Source organism: Vicugna pacos, chromosome 27 (genome assembly GCF_048564905.1).
Source record: "Vicugna pacos chromosome 27, VicPac4, whole genome shotgun sequence".
In the NCBI taxonomy this organism is placed as follows: Eukaryota; Metazoa; Chordata; class Mammalia; order Artiodactyla; family Camelidae; genus Vicugna; species Vicugna pacos.
In genome coordinates this window covers 24,236,205-24,254,680 of record NC_133013.1, presented here as the reverse complement: position 1 = coordinate 24,254,680, position 18,476 = coordinate 24,236,205, and positions in this window count along the sequence as shown.

Sequence of the window (18,476 nt, the reverse complement as noted above, 5' to 3'; positions counted from 1 at the left end):
TTAAATCTCAGTGGGTGGTGGTGGTGGTTTTGGCCTTTACAGAATGGTTCTCAGAGCTACTTGGAAGAACATATACGCAAAAGAAACACAGATGTTGTTGAAATTGTTAGGCTATTTAAGCATATGAAAAAGCTATGATCAATAAAACAATGTGACACAGATACAAGAGAAAAACAGGTCGGAGTAACAGAATAGGTAACCTAAAAACAAAACGTGTTATCTATAAAACGTAATGTGGGAGAAGTAAGACATCACTACAAGGGAGGGAAAGAAAGTCTCACCCAATAAGATGTGCTGGAACGATCAGTTACCTGTTTAGAAAATAATTAATCTACACACTGTAAACCAAAATAAATCCAAACAGGTCAGACGAAGACTACATGCCACAAAGGAAAGAAAAAAGAAAAGAAACCCAAAGAACTCAAAAGGGAGCTAAGTCGATACCTGTTTCATCTCTTGTTGATAAAGGACTTTCTAAGTTAAAGAGCAGTAGAAGCCGTCTGAAAGGGAAGGGCCGGTAGGTTTGACTACATAAAGGCGATAAACCTTCGTCCACTAAAAACAGTAGAAACAAAGTTGGAAAGTAAATAACCAGCCAGGAAAACCATTTCAACAAATATAACAGACAGGGGGTTAAAATCCTTAGTTATAAAGAGCTTACATAAATCATTAAAATCATAAAATGCCAGTAGAGAGATGAGAGCAGGCAAGTCATAGAAAAACCCAAATGTTTAACCTCTCTATAAATATGAGAAATGAAAAACTGAGCAGACATACCTACAAACCATCTTAATAGCTTTTTCTGCTTATGAAAGTGATGTGCGTTTACAGTAGAAAATCTGGAAAATTAAATTGACCCACTAGGTCACCATCCAGAAGTGACCATCACTGACGTTTGCTGTATACCCTGCAAGTGTTTCCTCTGCCTCTTTCCTTTTTCGTTAGGATCATGTTGTTGGCCTCCCATTTCCTGCCCACCAAATTAACAAAGCTCTTTTTAAAGCTTATACTCAATGCTGGTGACAGTGTCTGAGGTTCAGACAATGTAGGTGCAGTTGACTGGGATGGAAAGAGGCTTAATTCGTCCTGTCCTTTTTCTGAGGCCAAAGCTGAGCCGGGGTGTTGGGCAGGTGTGACCTCAGTACACAGGGTGGATGCAGGGATTTCAGATCTCTGAGGTCAGAGCACCAGGGTCTCCTTTTCAAAAGGACAGAGTCTGGGGCCCCACCAAGTCCAGTGACAGAAGCCGCCCTCTCCCCAAGGCCCCACAGTTACTCTGAGTTTGGCAGGGGCCTCGCTGCCTGAGTCTGGCTGCCTGGGTTTGGATCCAGGGTTCACCTCTGGCCAACCGGGTGTCTCCGGCACACTCGGAGCCTTGCTTTCAATGGAGAGTCCCACTTCACAGGGTCATTGTGAGGGTTAAAGGACACAGTCCAACCAACGTGTTTAGCCCACTGCCTGGCAATCATGTGTACTCATGTATCATTAGTTCAAAAGGACAAACTCCGAGTGAGTATTTGCTTTCTGTTTTTATAACGAAGGCCCCATCAAGGGACTTTTGCTGAACAAAGTCACCATGAATTCAAAGCTCTGCCTCAGGAGAGCCAAAACTGCTTGCAGCTTTCAAATGGAGTTTCTCCAGCTTTCCCAAGGTGTGCTGGCTAAATTTCAGAGTGCCCTGCTAACAGTCCTTTCTCTGAACACTTCCTACCTGCCCAAGGTGACACAGCACATCAGAGGCAGAAAGGGACCCAGGCCCTGAGTCCAAGCCTACCCCTTAGTTCCCTCCCCAAGCTTGATCCTCTAAGGGGATGGGGATGCCAGGCACAGAGATGAGCTGATGGGAGGGAAAGAGGTTGAAGCAGGAAGTGGGGGTGGGGATGAAGGCGGCTGTGGGCGGCCCCTCTGGCTCTGGGCCTGCTGGCTTATTGGAGAGTATCTGTCCAGAAGCATCCCCCTCCCTTGACAAGGGGTCCCGCCCAGACCCTCCCCTGCCTTTCTGCAGAGCCACCTTAGGGTTATCCGTTCAGCCCCCTCACAGCACTGCCTTGGCATAATAAATTCTCCGGTCGAATGTACTTTATTTTGGGGACAGTCATTAAACTACTTTTGTGGAAACATTTTAATTGAATTAGATTGTTTTCTGATTCTAATAAATGTTAATTAATTGAGTGGGCTGGGTGTCCTTGGATCTAGCTGGCTTCTCTTGGTTTAATTAGGAGGAGAGTGTGGACTTACTTCTTTTTGCGTAAGTCTGTGGTTTAAATTTATCTTTTGTGCTAATAAAGTGATCAGGCAGTGTAGGGAGAAAATTATTTCTTGTATCTGAAATTTAATAGCCTGCTTCACTCACAGAGCCAGGTGGCAGCCCCTGCTTGGCATCACCGGGGCATGACCCAGTTCTCTCGTTTTGGCTTAATAAGGTTTCTCCATTTCTTTGGGGAAAAGAAAGAAATGTTAAGTTCTGCAAAGGCCCCTTTGTTTCCCAAGAATATTAATCATCTGATTCCAGGGGGGATGAAGTTGCTGGTTCCCGTAGGCACGGCCAATCAGACTGGCAGGTGGTCTGCGAGGCAACCCCCACAAGCCTTTTATCTGGCTCTGGAGTCGGCAGGTAGGCCTGGACCATTCCAGAAACTCAGAACAGCAAGAGACCCTGGCCGCTTCCTCATCACAGAGATGCTAAGATTCCAGCCTAGAGAGGGGAGGGGCACCCAAGGCCACAGGCCCGGGGGCAGGAACGTCTGCAGCCCGGGCAGTCTTTCACTAATGACGAATTCAATCTGAGTCAACTAAAACTGACGCAAGCCAGACCCCGGGTTAGGGGCAAGGTGGAGATAGGTCCAAAGGAGTTTGCACAATAGTAGCAAAGGTATAACCTGGGTGGCAACAGAGGGGTCCGCACGACATAGAAGGCAGTGTGAAAGACCAGGCATGTTGCCTCGGCCTTGTGGGAAGGAAGAGCAGTCTGGAAGCCGTCAGGAGGAGGTGTATCTGCACTAGGGTTTGAAGGATAAATAGGAGTTCACCAGGGGGACTAAAGCGTGGAGTACAGCATTCCAGAGGCAACAGCATGTGCAAAGCCAAGTTCATTCTGGCATGTTCTGGCAAACACGTGAGAGCCACAGGAGGCTCTCAGAGGCTCAGATCTGCACTGTGGGAAAACCCCTTTGGCTGCTGTAATGGGGGAGGGTGGGGGGTACTGGGGCAGAGAGAGCCAGGTGACAAGGGCGGGGAGCCCCTCGGCTCAGCTCCTTGCCATACAGATGGAAGAGCAGGGCCAGATCCTAGAAATATTTAGGAAGGAGAGTCAATGTTTCCTGGCTTGGGCAGCTGCCCAGGAGATCAGGTGTCCTGAGGAAACCCCAGGACGGAGCCAGTGAGGAAGAAAGGAGGGGTGATGCCCTCCCTTTGGACCAGCTCCTTGACAACTGGCTGGCTTGTTCTTCCCCTGAATGGTTCTGTGGGGTGATAAGACTTGCAGCAGCTCGCATCCAGCAGCTTTCTTCAGCCAGACACCATTACCTGTGCTTTGCCCACAGAGCACATTTCATCTTCAGTGTAACCCTGTGAGGTGGGTCCTGTTCTCACCCCATTTCACCAGTGAGAAAGCCTGGGCGTGGAGAGGGTCGGTGACTGGTCCAAGGTCACTAAGCTTCAGAACTGGGAGCTCGAGCGGCAGCTGCCAGGCTGAGCCAGGGCCCCTCTGACCCACCCCACATAGGTGTGCCCCACATTCAAAGGGGTTTTTTTGACTCTTTACCCCAAACTATCCATCGTAATAGGTGACAAGAGTCTAAGTTTTCCTTTGAGGAATCAAAAGACCTTCCCAGCGGCACGTTCCCCAGGAACTCCAGGGCTGACCTGGGCATTTTTTCCCTCCCCGATCTGTGCCCAGGCCCCTCCTGTCTGGTGGGAGGAGGTGAGCCAGGCTGGGCTTCCCTCTTGAAGGCCCAACAGTATAGCAAGAAAGGCCTGACTTCAAACACGCTTCTCCCTCTGTGACCCTGGAAAGGTCCCTCTCCTCTCCAAGCCTCAGCCACTAACCCTGTGTGCGTCAGTCCCCACCCCGAGGGGCCCGGCACACAGTAGCTGACGCCTGCTGTGATTACGGCTGCCCCGGCCTTGCTGTTGGCTCTCTGCAGGTGGAGGGGGTCTAAGGACACAGAGCCACCTTCAGAAATGTGTCCTCCTGGGGGCAGCCACTAACCCGAGAAATGGGACCCCAGGCCGTCCGCCCAGGAATCAGGCTCGCTGCTAGTGGACCCTCCCTCTTTAGTAGGTCCCCACCCCTCAGCAAAGCCTTGGGTAGTTTCTTTGCCGGGAGCCCCAGCAGCACACCCCTTCCCCACTCACGCCCGCCTCTCTCTGCCTGTCAGGATTTCATTTACCCTTCAAGGCCTTTTTCTTCCTACCTCCTCCCCAACCCACTGAGGCCACTCCCCTCCTGCCCCCTGCCCCCGCTGCCCCCTCTGCCACCGGGCACTTGTCTGACGCTGGCGAGCTCCCAGGGCAGGCCCACCCTCTGAACCGCCCCAGGGGCCTGCCGGAGCCGATCCTATGGGAGCACCAGCTCAGGGGTGTGGGTGGGTGGAGGCAGGATAGAATTTGCCAGGGAGAATTCTCCTCTCCGCCCTCCCCGTCACACGTGCACACACACGTGCTCACTGGCTCCCCTTCTCATTCTGTGGCCCCGCCAGCCTTCCCCCTGGCTCTGCCCACCTGGCTCCAGGCCCTCTCCTCACTCCACCCTGCTCCTTCCTGGGTCGTGCTGGATGCTTACCCACCCTCTTCGCTGGGACATACCCTGACTCTACACACCACCGTGGCCCTGTCCCTGGGAAGATAGGAGGAACATGGCTTGGGAGCTGGCCGTCTACAGGTTCCAGAAAACTCGCCCAAAATCCAGAGAGAAAGCAAACCTAGATCCTTCCCAGTGAGGCCAGGAAAGGGGGCCCTGAAAGCACGATTAGGGAGCTTTTCCTTCTCTCTCCCCACTTCCTCGCGAGCAGAGTCAACTGGTTCCCAATTGATGGGTTTCCTGTCAGCAACCCCCCTCCTACAGGACATACCGGCTGTTGGTGCCAGATTAATGGCCACAATTAAAAGCAAAATGCCCTTGCTGTGGCCCACTGTCCTCCCACACCTGTGAGTCTGGAGGCTGAGCTCTAAGCCCCGGGAATGGAAGATTTGTAATGAAATCAGACAGGCCTCTTAACTGCTGATGGTATCGGGGCCCAAAGGAGATGCAGACTTATTTCCTAATCTCCTGTGGAGCATCTGTCAGCCCTACCACACAGCAGTGTCACTCCTGTGCACGGCAAGGACCTTCCATGGGGCTGGCTGTCCACCTCCCCGGCTTCTCCTCCTACCCCATCCCCTCACCTGGGCTCAGGCTGAACGGATAGTCACACACACACACACACACACACACACACGCACACACCCTGGTTCATTCATAAATTGCCTGCTCTGCCACTTTGCATTGACTGAAGAAAGGGAAAAATAAGAATCTCCCTTTTATTTTTAAAGGGGGAGATAATTAGGTTTATTAGAATTTTGTTTATTTATTTATTTTTGGGTAAACAAAGTTTATCCTAGGTACAGCAACTCATTGAGAGATAAAACCACTTTAACATTTGTATATATGTACTGTTCATTGTTTCTAAGAACAGTTTAGAGCTTTAGCTTTTTAAACTTACATAGTTATCAAAGGAATAAAGCCAGCCACAAAATAGGAATCAAAAGAATGCGGTAATCCAATCGTGAAGGACAGTCAAATGTGCTTACACATATTCAAGAAATCAATCATCTAAGTTATAAATAATAAGTGGTTTGTGTCCCTCTTTTTAGATTCCACACATAAGCAATATCATATGGCATTTTTCTTTCTCTTTCTGGCTTACTTCACTTAGAATGATGATCTCCAGGTCCATCTATGTTGCTGCAAATGGCGTTATTTTATTCCTTTTTATGCCTGAGTAATATTCCACTGGGTGTATATGTGGATAGAGAGATAGATAGATAGATAGACAGACAGACAGACCACATCTTCTTTATCCAGTCATCTGTTGACAGATATTTGGGTTGTTTCCATGTCTTGGCTATTGTAAATAGTGCTGCTGTGAACCTTGGGGTGCATGTGTCTTTTTGAATTATATTCTTCTCCAGGTCTATGCCCAGGAATGGGATTGCTGGATCATATGGTAACTCTGTTTTTAGGCTTTTTAAGGAAACTCCATACTGTCTTCCATAGTGGCTACACCAATTTACATTCCGATCAACAGTGTAGAAGGAAGCGTTTATCTTTTGTGGACTCTTTAATGATGGCCATTCTGGCTGGTGTGAGGTGATATCCCACTGTAGTTTTGATTTGCATTTCTCTAACAATTAGTGATATGAGCATCTTTTCACGTGCTTGTTGGCCATCTGTCTTCTTTGGAGAGATGTCTATTTAGGTCTTCTGCCCATTTTTTGATTGGGTTGCTTTTTTTTATAGTAAGTTGTATGAACTGTTTGTATATATTGGAAATTAGTCTTTTGTTGGCCACATTATTTGCAAATATTTTCTCCCATTCTGTAGGTTGTCTTTTTGTTTTGTTGATGGTATCATCAAAGGTTCTGAGAAGTCTTGCAGTCACTTTTATTGTATAATTTACGTTTAGTGCAGTTACCAGTATTAAGAGCAATTCAGTGAACTTTGACAGATGGTCACACCCAGGTAACCTACTGCTGTACTGAGACTTAGAACATTTTCATCGCCCCAGAAAGTACCCCCACACCCCTTGTCCATCATCCCTGCCCCCTCCAGAGGCCACTGCTTTATGACTTCTATAACAATAGATTAGTTTTGCCTGTTCTAAAACTTCATGTAAATGAATTCTCAGACAATGTGCTCTTTTGTGTCCGACTTCTTTCACGCAACATAAGGTCTGCACAATCCACCCATGTTGTCGCATGTGCCCATAGTTCGTTACTTTTAATGTTTGAGGAGCATTCCATTGTAAGATACATATTTATTACAATTTTTAATCTATTTTCCTGATGGTAAATACTTAGAGTTTTCCAGGTTTTGCTTGAACAAAGCTGCTATGAATACTTCTGTGAACTAGACTTCTTGTGAACATGTTTTGCCTTTTTCCTGGGTGGTTATACCTAGAAACTGAATTTTTAGGTGTATACAAACTGCCAAAGTACTTGCCAGAGCACCAGCTCACACTCGCCCCAGAGATGTGTGTGGATTTCTGTTACTCCATATCCTCACCATGATTTGGTGTTATTTCTTCAATAACGTTAAAAAAATATTTTGTTTTACTCATCATTTCCCACACTTACTGAACCCCTGAACTTTTTTTTTCTTGTAATCTCTTTTAATATCCCAAGGAACTAGTGTGCTGTAGAATTCACTTTAGAGAGTGAGGAGCTAGACCTTCATTTATAAATAGGAGAAATCAAAACATTAGCTGCAGCAATAAGTCACCAGAATAAGAGGAGAAAGAAGAGCTCGAAAGAGGACCGGGGCAAGAAGTCAGAAGAAAGGCCTCCAGAGGGAAGGAGTGAGTTCAGTAAATAAGAGAGAACTCTGGAAAAATTCTGAGCCACATTTTTTGAGAGATTTGAAAGATGTCACATGGATAAAACTAGAGCAGGCTACCTTGAAGGAGAAAGAGAATTCAGAAATTACTACCACGGCTACCAAAATAAAGGTCACTTTAAAAGCACCCGAAAGGGGAAGTGCTGAAAATGCAAAAAGGGACGTGGAAAAAGGACAAAGAGCTCCAGAAAGTTAGAGGAAATCACTCCTAAGGCAAGGAAAGACTGGAACTCACATTTTGCAGAATCACACTGTAACTCAGGGGAAGCCTGATAAAGAACAACCAAGACCAACAGCACTCAGTCCTGGCACATAAGCAGAGTGATTAAAGGAGCCAAATTAAGACCTCAAACAAGGAGAGAAATAACATGAGAATTTAGTTTAAGATAAAGGTGATATTTTAAATCAGAAGGGAAAAATTCCATTCAACAGAGGTTTGGGTATTACTCACCATGTTAAAAAAAAAAGGCTTTCCATATTACTTCTTATTCTAAAACAAATTCCAGATGGATTTTAACTGTAAAAATGATATTATAAAAATAATAGAAGAAAACACGTGTATTAGATAAGATACAGTAATGGGTAAATTCCAAAAATATCCGTGCGTGACCACAATAGTTTGTTTTGTGCTCATGTGAGGCCTCAGAGGGGTGGGAATGAGGTGGGGAGTTTTGCTGCCCACAGTTTTCCTGAGACCCAGGACGAAAGAGGCCCTGTCATCTTCCACAACTGACCTCCAAGGCTGTCCTGAGCATCGACACCCATCTGTCAGAGAGTAAGAGAGAGGACTGTGCCCGAGAAAGCACACACACGTCCAGGGTGAGGAAGACAGGCGGGAATAAGCTCTGAAACGGAGGGAATTTCAAAATGACAAGAGGTTCCTCTGCATCACTCTGTGCAGACAACTTTGAAAAATCTAGCTGGAATATTGATTTTCTTGGAATACATTATTTATCAAAACTGACTGCAGAAGAGAGAGATAAATCTGAATAAAAGAAAGTTGTTAAAGAGCAAATCCCTAATAAAAGATTTCAGAGGGTAATTCTGTAAAGATATTCTGAGCACTTGTTAGAGGCCAGCCCTGCTTTAGGTGCTGGGGATGGAGCAGTGACCAAAAGAGAGAAAGTTTCTCTTTGTAGAGCTTACAAGTAGAAAATTATTTATGTACTTTATATCTAATATATGAATATAATAATGAGAGTTATTTTATCTTTTTTGAAATATCCTGAAAATTCAATTTGAGAAGCTAGAAAGGTACAATTAAATATCCTCAGGAAAGTAAAATAGAGGGAGAAAGAAAATGTGAAAAAAATAATGACTTGGAAAAATACCAGAATTGATAAAATTAAGATCTGATCAGACTCTGCCAAGTTGACTACGAAGAAAGAGAGAAATCACAAATATGTACCATTAGAAATGGCAAAGGGACTGGTACAGCTGCAGATGCAGGCGAGATTGACAGATTATACACATATGATACGTGTAACACAGTGTCAAAATTTTTGAAAACAGGTAAAATAGCTATTACAGAGAAAATGGATCAATTACTAGAAATATGAAAATTACCAAAACTGACTCAATAAGGGACAGAAAACTTGAGTGGTCCAATAACTACAGAAGAAATTGAAAAGACTGTCTAGGATCTACTCACCAAAACACGTAAATACCTAAATGATTTACAAGTAAAATTTGACAAACTCTCGAGGTGCTGATATTCTTATCTAAACTCCGTAGGACATAGAGATGGAGACTCTTGCAAAGCGGGCACCCCAAAATCTGATACACAAAATAAGCTCTGAAATCATAATTACAAGAAGAGATGCAGGAAGAGCCAAAAGGCTAGGGCACAAACTGCCCTGAAGGAGAGGCTGCCTGCCCCAGAGAGACACTGTGTGTGTTCCCTCGAGCACATGAGTGGCCGTCACCGAAACACAACTGTAGGGACATCCCAGGTACCGAGGTTCTGCCCATTGCAGTCCACACCTATGATTTCATGGGGCGTTCCCGACAGCCACGTGACAGGACAGGAAAAGAACTGAGCAGGGTTTACACAGTGCTGGTCCACTGGAAGTGACAGCTGTGGTGCTACCGCCCCACTCAGAGGTGGCCCCAAAAGATGGAGAGGAAGGGAAATCCTCTCAAGGACAGAATTTAGGACATTACATCTTGTTGGCCACTTGCCATGAAGGTGAGAGAGCTTGAGATCCAGATCTACTTTGGTTCGTGAGCAGTAGCTAACGGGCTGACTGAAGTGTATATATTTATATTCTTCAATGAATTTCTCACGTATTTCCCCTTAATCCACTATTGTATATATTGTTTGCAGACTCTTGAGGCCGGATTGGAACAGAATTAGAGAAGGAATGGGCCCTGCCTAGAAATCCTGGGTTTGGAGTTGTTTAGAATAACTGATAAAAGAGTGAAAATATTTTTCGTTTGCTAGGCTGATTTTTTTTTTTTTGATCCTTAAGCATGGAAAGAAGTCTGAACTGTTGTAGGACTTTGTGGGTTATTTTGGCTTCCCAGAGTTTGATTCTCCCAGTAGCCTCCCAATGTTAGTATAAGTCGAGTTGGTTTCTGCTGTTTGCAAACAAAACCTCTAACTGACACAGAAACCCAGCTACTGGCGGGGAACAGACCGCACTGCCATTTGCAGTTGACATGCTTGTCTTCCCAGAAATTCCTAGAGAATCAAAGGGGGAAAAATGGACCAAAAAATAGAACACATTAGAGACTTTCCTGTAGTGACCAGATACAAAATTGCTTTCCTATTTATCAGCTTTATTCTGTAAGGAAATATAATTTTTTAACTCCCATTTTCAACATAAAATAAAACTGGACCCAGAAGGGCCTTGAATGCCAGACCGTTTTGTCTTGAAGGAGACCTGAGGGCAGTGAGGCCCGTGCCAGGAAGCCGAGCACAGGCGTGTGCGGGCGGGGCTGCGGCTGGCTGCAGGGAGGGCGGCGCCTGCGGCAGAGCGCGCGGGCGGGCGTGGAGGCCGCACCCACGCGAGGCCACGGCGGCTGCAGGGAGCAGGAGGCGCCGGGCTCCGGACGGGTCTCTTGGGGGTGAGTTCGTGCAGCAGGCAGCAGCAGACCCAAGTTTTCTGGGGCCCTAAGCTTACACAATTGAAGGCCTTCCAAAAGGAGAATAATGAAAAATCACAAATACATAATCAGGTACAAACATGAATAGTTACTTAGAATGAGAAAAGAAGTCAAAACAACCGTGAAATAAGAAATGCTGACATACTACAGATATCACAAAATCCCCCCAAAAGCGTAATATTTTAGAGCGCCAAACACAGCTTGTAATAAATACCTCGTTTTCCTTGATTTGGGGCTACACTACCTTTTGGTGGCCTCTACATATGAGGACACTATAAAGTATACTATATGGCCTTTCCTATAAGGAGAATAGAAAGACAATTCAGTGTTTCCCCTGGTGTGTAAGCCAATTTGTTACTTCATTATTAATAGTTTAGGAAAGTTTCTGGCAGTTTCACGACTTGTTGGTAAAGTTGTAAATTTGCAGGACTGTTGTCAAATTGGGGGAAACTTCTGTCCCCCAATCTCTTTTATAAATGAGCTGTAAGATTTCAGGATAAGGACTGATCTGAAAAACTCTGAACTGATGGCTCATTAACCAGAGCAATTCAGATGCATTCTTAAATTGCCGCTACATTGCTTTGAGCTACATAATTATGTAATAAAATTACTCGTAGGTTGCATACACTGTACTTTATTGATGAGAATGTGTAGGAGTTTTGTCACTGCAACCCTTGTTTCTCCGGGCCGCCTTGCTGTGTTGGTAGCAATTTCACGTGCCATTTCATCTGGAACTGCCAGACCTCATCAAGACAAGTTGCGTCAGTAACACTAAGATGTGATTCCAAATACTGGGATGCATAAAACATGCAATTAATTTTCACACAGAGAAGTGCCCACTGTTTGTAGGACTGCTCCAGTCCTCAAGCCCTATGGAATTCTGATAAGTTTTATTTCTCATGAATCCCATCAAAGAGAAATAACAGGTGTGGAGCATTTATAATTGTATATGTGGCATTACTGAGTATATTCTTTGACTGGAGAGAATTTCCATTCTGAACGGGCATCCATGAGAAATGAATTCATGTTCCAATGTCTAGCTCTTGTGCAAACCTTATTTCTCCTCCACCACCTGCCTGTGTTGGATGTCAACATGTTCATATTTCAGTATGGTCTCTGGTCTGTACCTTCATGTCACGATAATGGGTGAGTCCGTGTGGTGGGTATTGGTGGATGGAAGGATTATTGCCAGAATGGCTAGCAATACACAGAGGTGACTATATACAAAAGTGATTATAAACTACATAAAAATATTCACTAAGTCAAATAAATAGATCTTCCACTCAACCTCCCCTTAGCCAGATCCCGAAGATGCCCATGGCCTTCCAGCACCATCCAACATCAGTGGAAATATGACAGAGACATTAGCATGGAAAAGGCAGTGGTCTTAATTGAAACATTTTACTTCTATACATTTTACAGAAACATTATGACTGTGTAAATACACTGCTGGATCCCCTTCCAGGGCTTTGGAGGAGGCATGTAAGTGAGCTTAACTAACATCACAGTGTGTCCTCCTTCAGCTTGGGCTTTTAGAGCAGGAGCTGGGGAACCAAGGAACAGTCCTATTAATCATTCCTCTGACCGAAAAGCACACCCAGTCCACACAGCACCCCTCAGCTTTACCCTCTCATCTGTCCTCTCTACAGCCTATCAGGCAGGCACTATCATTCCCAGGCCACAGATGAAAAATGGAGGCCCAGAGAGAAAGGACCCCTGGCCAGGTCACACAGGTGGCAAGTCATATATAATCACACAGCTCTTGTGTCCCAGTCCAGGGTTCAGCTGCTGCACCAGGGCTGTACCGTCTCATTTGCCCCCCCAGTCATCTTTTAGAAAGATCACTCTGGGAGATGTCTTGTTCTAAATGGTGTCTGGAGGGCAGCACCCCCATTACAGCCTTCTGCACTTCTCACCAGAAAAACGCAAAAATGCAAAACAGTTTTGAAAATCAAAACTGACAGACAATCAATTGCTAGAATCTGAAAGGCAAAACAGTTGCTTGACGCTGCTTCAACTAGAAAACAAAGCAATCCTCTCACGTAAATAAAGATAGAAATACACTTAATTCTCCTGCCGTCCAAGGACCCAAACTATCTAACAACTAGCAAGTTGCTGTCCCTGTGCTGTAAACGGGCTGCTTTTTGTGGTAGCAGCACGGTGGTCTTAAGTTCCTGTCCTTGCATCTACCTTTCTGCAACTAAATGAGGTTTCAGTCCCCAAATAACAAAAGGAGAGAAAGTAGGGGAGCCTGGGGCTGGCACTTAGCACCTCAAGGTGAAGAATCTCAAGGTAAAGCACTGAGGTGGGAGCAGGGATGGAAGAGGAGACCTGGTGATGATCAGTGGTAGAGGGCGCAGCTTTTTACAAACTCCATCGATCAGGAATGGCAGGGACCAGACAACGAGAACAGAAGATGACCCTTCTCTCTATGGAACAAGAAGCTAGTAAAAAGAACAGAAAACTAAGCCCAAGTAAAGGAGGACGAAGGAAATAATATGATGAGACCAAAAATGGATGAAATAGGAAAACAGAAAATAGAGAAAAACATCAACTAATTTATTAATTAAATTTAGCAATGTTGCTGGAAACACAGTCTATATACAAAAATCAATAGTACTTCTGCTAACCGTCTAAAGTTTATGAAATTCAAAAATGAGACCATTTACAATGACATCCAAAAAGCAACACATATCTAGGAACACATCTAATGAAAGGTGTACAGGACTACACACAACATTACTGAGAGAAATGAACAAAGACCTAAATAAAAGGAGGGAGGGAAATACCATATTCATGGATTGGAAGACTCAAGAATATTCATAGAAGCACTACTCTAAATAGCCTAAAAGCTGGAGACAACCCAAATATTCTTCAACAATAGAATGCATCAGTTCATCATGATATGATCATACAATTCAATGTATTCAGTGATGAGAATGAATAAACTACTGCTACATGAAGTAACACGGATGCACCCTAGAAACATAGCAGGGAGTGAAGGAGGCTAAACACAAAAGACGACATACTGTATGGTTTCCTTTATAAAAATTTCAAAAACAGGCAAAACTAATCTGTGGTGTTAGACGCTGGAATTGTAGGCAGTAATGACCAAGAGGGGCTCTGAGAGATTTCTGATTCTGGCTGTCCTCTGTTTCTTGACCTGGGTGGTGATTTCACAATGTGTTCACTTTGTTACAATCAAGCTCTACGTACTTACGGTTTGTGCATTTTTCTGAATGTATGTTTTCATTCAGAAAATTTTTAATGAAAAGAATGATTTGGGAAATGGAAACATGATATAAAGAACTTAGAGGCTTCTCAAAGGCCGTGATCCCGTTGAATTCTGTGTCGTACGTGGACCCTGCCCCCCCCCGCAGTAGAGCCGAGCAGTTTATTTATTCACTTCCTCAATCCTCTCTGATTAAATAGTGCTCTATGAAGTAGTATTATCTTATCAGCCACCCACTCTCATTTTGAAGAGAGTTGGAAAAATCTGAAACAAAATACTAGCAAATATCAGTCCTCATTTTACAGATGAGGCAACAGGCCAGGAGAGTGAACACAATTTCTCCAAGGTCACAAAACTGCTGAGGGGGAAGAACCTGAGTCAACCTGTGCATTTTGGTCCCAGGACTGACGTTCTTTGTCCCTTCACTGAATCAGCTTGTCGGCTGTGTCTCTTCTGTTCCACTCTTTCCCAGGGCCTGGAAAAGGGTTTCTCAAGCTCCCCAATTCATCCCACAATTCACGTCATATCTTTGTCATGTTTGATGACACTGAAAATAATAATGATTTCTATTGTGTTTCAGCACTTGCCCATAATGGACAAACTTTTTAAGAGCTTGGGACACTGTGCCAGGAAAATAGCCGAACAAAAAGGCTTCTGTATTTTTGTCAGTAGAAGGAGAGCTGTGAAGGGCAGCATAACATGCACATTCACTGCCAAGAACTTGCATAATGATGTTCTGCACCTTTAAAGCCCAGAATCCATTAAGGCTTTTTAATTGGTATTGAGTAATGTACCACGTGGATGACAGGTAGTATCCATAGCCATCCCCTGGCTCCTCTTCATAGCATCTTTTATCTAGGAATTGTTACAGTTTCTCCGTTAACTATGCGTAAACATTGGGAATAATCAGTGTATTCTCAGCTATGGAAAATGTAAAAATGCAGAGAAAATGTTTCAGGAAATACACCACATTATTAACAGTAGTTATCTCTGGGTTTTAGCTTTTGGGTTTTTTAAAAAATATATTCTCAGATTTTGTACAATGAATATATATTACCTTTTAAATTATACAGCAATTTTAAAGTCATCTTAGAGTATATAAATTTTTATATAATTATATAATTGCAATATGTCAAAATACGTATGTAGTAAGAGAGTGGAAGAAATTATTAATAGTTTTTTTCTTCCTTCTGCTTTTTGGAATTTTCCGGTTTTCCTGTAATGATCATTGTAGCAGTCAAGATTCTTGATTATAAATAACAGGAATTGACTCCAACTACCTTGAGTAGAAAAGGATTTATTGTAAAAACATTAGGCAGTTCCTAGCATCTTTAGGAATGCCAGAAGCCAAGGAAGGCTTAGCAGGGGACAAGTCAAAGTCAAACCAAGGTTAGCAGTTTGGTTAGGTGGCTGCCACTGGCACTCACAGCCACCCCAGCCCCTGGACCCCCGACACCCCCACTGCTATCGTAAACACTCTCTCTAACTGTCCCTGTGTCTATGTGTCACTCTCTCAAGGCCCAGATTTCTGGGCAGGATCATCTGATTTGGTGTCAATCATGTGCCCATGTTCTATCTGTCTGAGTGCACGGAGACAGGTGTCTGGCGCTTAGCTGGGTTTCCCACAAGACTCATGCAGTGGATATCCTTTCACATAGGTAGGATGTTCAAATGTGGAACAATTGAAAAAGACAACGTCTACTACAAGCAGATATCATCACTGTATCTATCTATCTATATCTATATATGTTGTTTCTTCCCAATGTCCCAAATCAGGGTGCAGAGCTGGTCTAATAACGACACTAATCACTATAGGCAGGCATTGCTCTTGCAGTGGAAAAAAAAATAAATCTTTTCTTTTTTTGGTAAAACAGAGCCACTTTGTGTCATACAGTGTGGGTCAAAGTGCATTTTACTTCACACGATACGGATTAAGAAACAGGGTCTGTTGGGGAAAGTTAAGCCAAGGGTAAGAAAAGGCACACATGCCCCATCCTTCCTTTGTCCCCCAGACAGGTGTGCTGCGATCAGGAGCAGCAGGACATACAGTGGTTCTGTGTTTCAGGGATGAACCTCACCCCCTCATTTGCTCTTTTTCTAGGTGCAACTTTTCCAGAGGATAAAACCAGACTGCTTGAGCAGTGGGCAGTAGGTATTTAGGATACCAGGAGTAGGCCAAGACGGCTCATTTTCCAGAAGGATTCTCCCATTGGGTGGAAGCGGTCAGTGAGGGAGAGTGTGAGTCATGATGGCCAGGTCTTGGCCTGGGTAAGCTGACTGGTGTGCTGTTCACTGATCTGAGGAGCATAGGCAGAGGAGGGGCAGGTTTAGGAAATGATGACTTCAGTTTGGGACTTGCTGAGTCAGGAGCACCTGTGAGTCACCACCAGACAAGGTCCCCATTGTACATTCTCACAGCAGCTGGCACTCCTTGTTTATATTGTTGAGCCCAGCTTCAATGAACCAATAATTGCGTGATTAGTATTGAGTCTCTCTTCAGGACTGCAAGCTCTCTGAGGCCTTGGCCCAGGTCGAACCACTTCACTGCTGTATCTGCAGCACCTGGCACAGGGTCAGCCACAGAGCTGGAAACCTGTAAATATGTGCTGAGTGAATGAAGGCGTCTACCTGGAGCCATGCAGCAGGCAGCTGGAGACACGGACAGGAAAGCGAAACCCGGGACGAAGCTCTAGATTCAGAAGGGTTCCACGCTTGGATGGGAGCTGAATCCAAAGCACTGGGTGAGGCGGCCCAGGTGGGAGGAAAGACCCAAGAGCTTAAGTCTGAGTCCTGGGAAACACCACAAGGCCAAGGAAGAAGAATGGCCAGAGAGGTAGGCAGAGAACTAAGAGAGGGTCGTGTTCTGGAAGCTACTGGAGGAGAGAGGTTTAAGCACACAGAAGTCAGTGGACTCGATGCTGATGAGAGACCTTGTGAGATGAAAAACACCAACACTTCCAAAGCACTTGGGGGCCAGGCGTGGTTCAGACAGCTCTAAGTGTATTAATTCACTTAGTTCTCACAACAGCCATGTGAAGCTTGTGCTGTTATCACAGTCCCCTCCCTAACGTGAGGATGGTGAGGTGCAGAGAAGTCACCCGGCTAAGAAATGGGAGGGCTGCAGCGTGAACTCAGGCTCCGTGGTCTCCAAGTCTGTGCTCTTCAACATTATAGATGGTGCCTCAGAGAAGTGGTAACAGTTGGTCATTGGTAACACTGGCAGGAGCTATTTCAGCAGTGCTATGGGGTGAAGCCACAGGCAGTGAGTAAGAAAAGCGAGTTGAAAGCAAGAGAGTCAAAACCAGAAATCCAGCCCTTAACTACAAAGAGTGGTCCAGCTGCATCACCTGGGAGCCTATTAGATGTGCAGAACCTTGGGCCCAGCCCAATCTTCTGCATCAGGCCCTGCATTTTAACAAGCTCCTCAGGTGATTCGCATGCACAGTGAAGTCAGACAAGAGCTGCACTAGATGATCTTTCAGGAACTTCAACTGAGAGAAGAAAGAAAGAAAACTGCAGTGTTAGTGAGAGCTTTTTCTTTTCAGGAGGGAGAGACTGGAGCGTGTTTGTAAACGTAGGGCAGTGGTTTGCGACCCCTGCAGCGCATTAGAAGCATGTGGGGTGCTGAGGCCCCTGCCCAGAAGAATCAGGCTTGTGGTCCAGGAGATTCCAATATTCAGCGGAGCACGATGGGGAGACCCACCCCAGGGGAAGGCACAGTGCAGAAGGACAGGATGGAGGTGCAGGTGTCCTCAGGTAAATGGGAAGGGATAAGGATGAAGAAATGCGAAGGAGATGATTTGGGGAAGGAGGAAAACCAGTAAAAGCAGTAAAAACAGTAAAGCAGAGATAAGTGTGTAGAAGGTGGGAACCAGCAAGGAGACAGACACTTAAAGGGAATCATACCTGAGAGCCATGATTAATTGATTGATTTCTTAAATTTTAACTGGGATATACATGATGTGGCAAAAATGAATAGTGTGATTTTAAAAACTTAAGTTGGATGGTGTTACGGCCTGCTCAGAGCTCTGCAGTATCTTCACCATCAGCATGGGAAGATGGTCTTGCTGACTTCTGGTTCTCCACTGACCTCCAGCATCTCAGGCCTTTTAGTGTTCTTTTTCCTACTGATCATATACCTGCTTTAGGGCCATTGTAATTGCTAGTCGCACCTTTGGGTTATTCTTCTTCTAAATATTCACATGACCTGCTCCCTCACGTCAGCTGGGTCTCCTCCTGTGTCCTCTCCTCTCAGAGGACTTCCCACCTCACTTTTAATCCCCGTCCTCTGAATTATTTTCTATCACTACCCAATATCATGTCATAAACCTACCTGCCTATTTGCTTAAGGTCTACCTCCTCCACCAGAATATAAGCTCCACGGGGGAAGGATTTGTCTTGCTCACAGTGGAATGCCCACCACCTGGAACAGGGAGGCACAGAGGTGATGCTTGCACAAAGTTTAATGAGTGAATAAATGGCAGCTGCTGCTTGGTGAAAATCAAGAGGAGGCTGAGATGGAAAGGTATTGCTGAGAGTGCC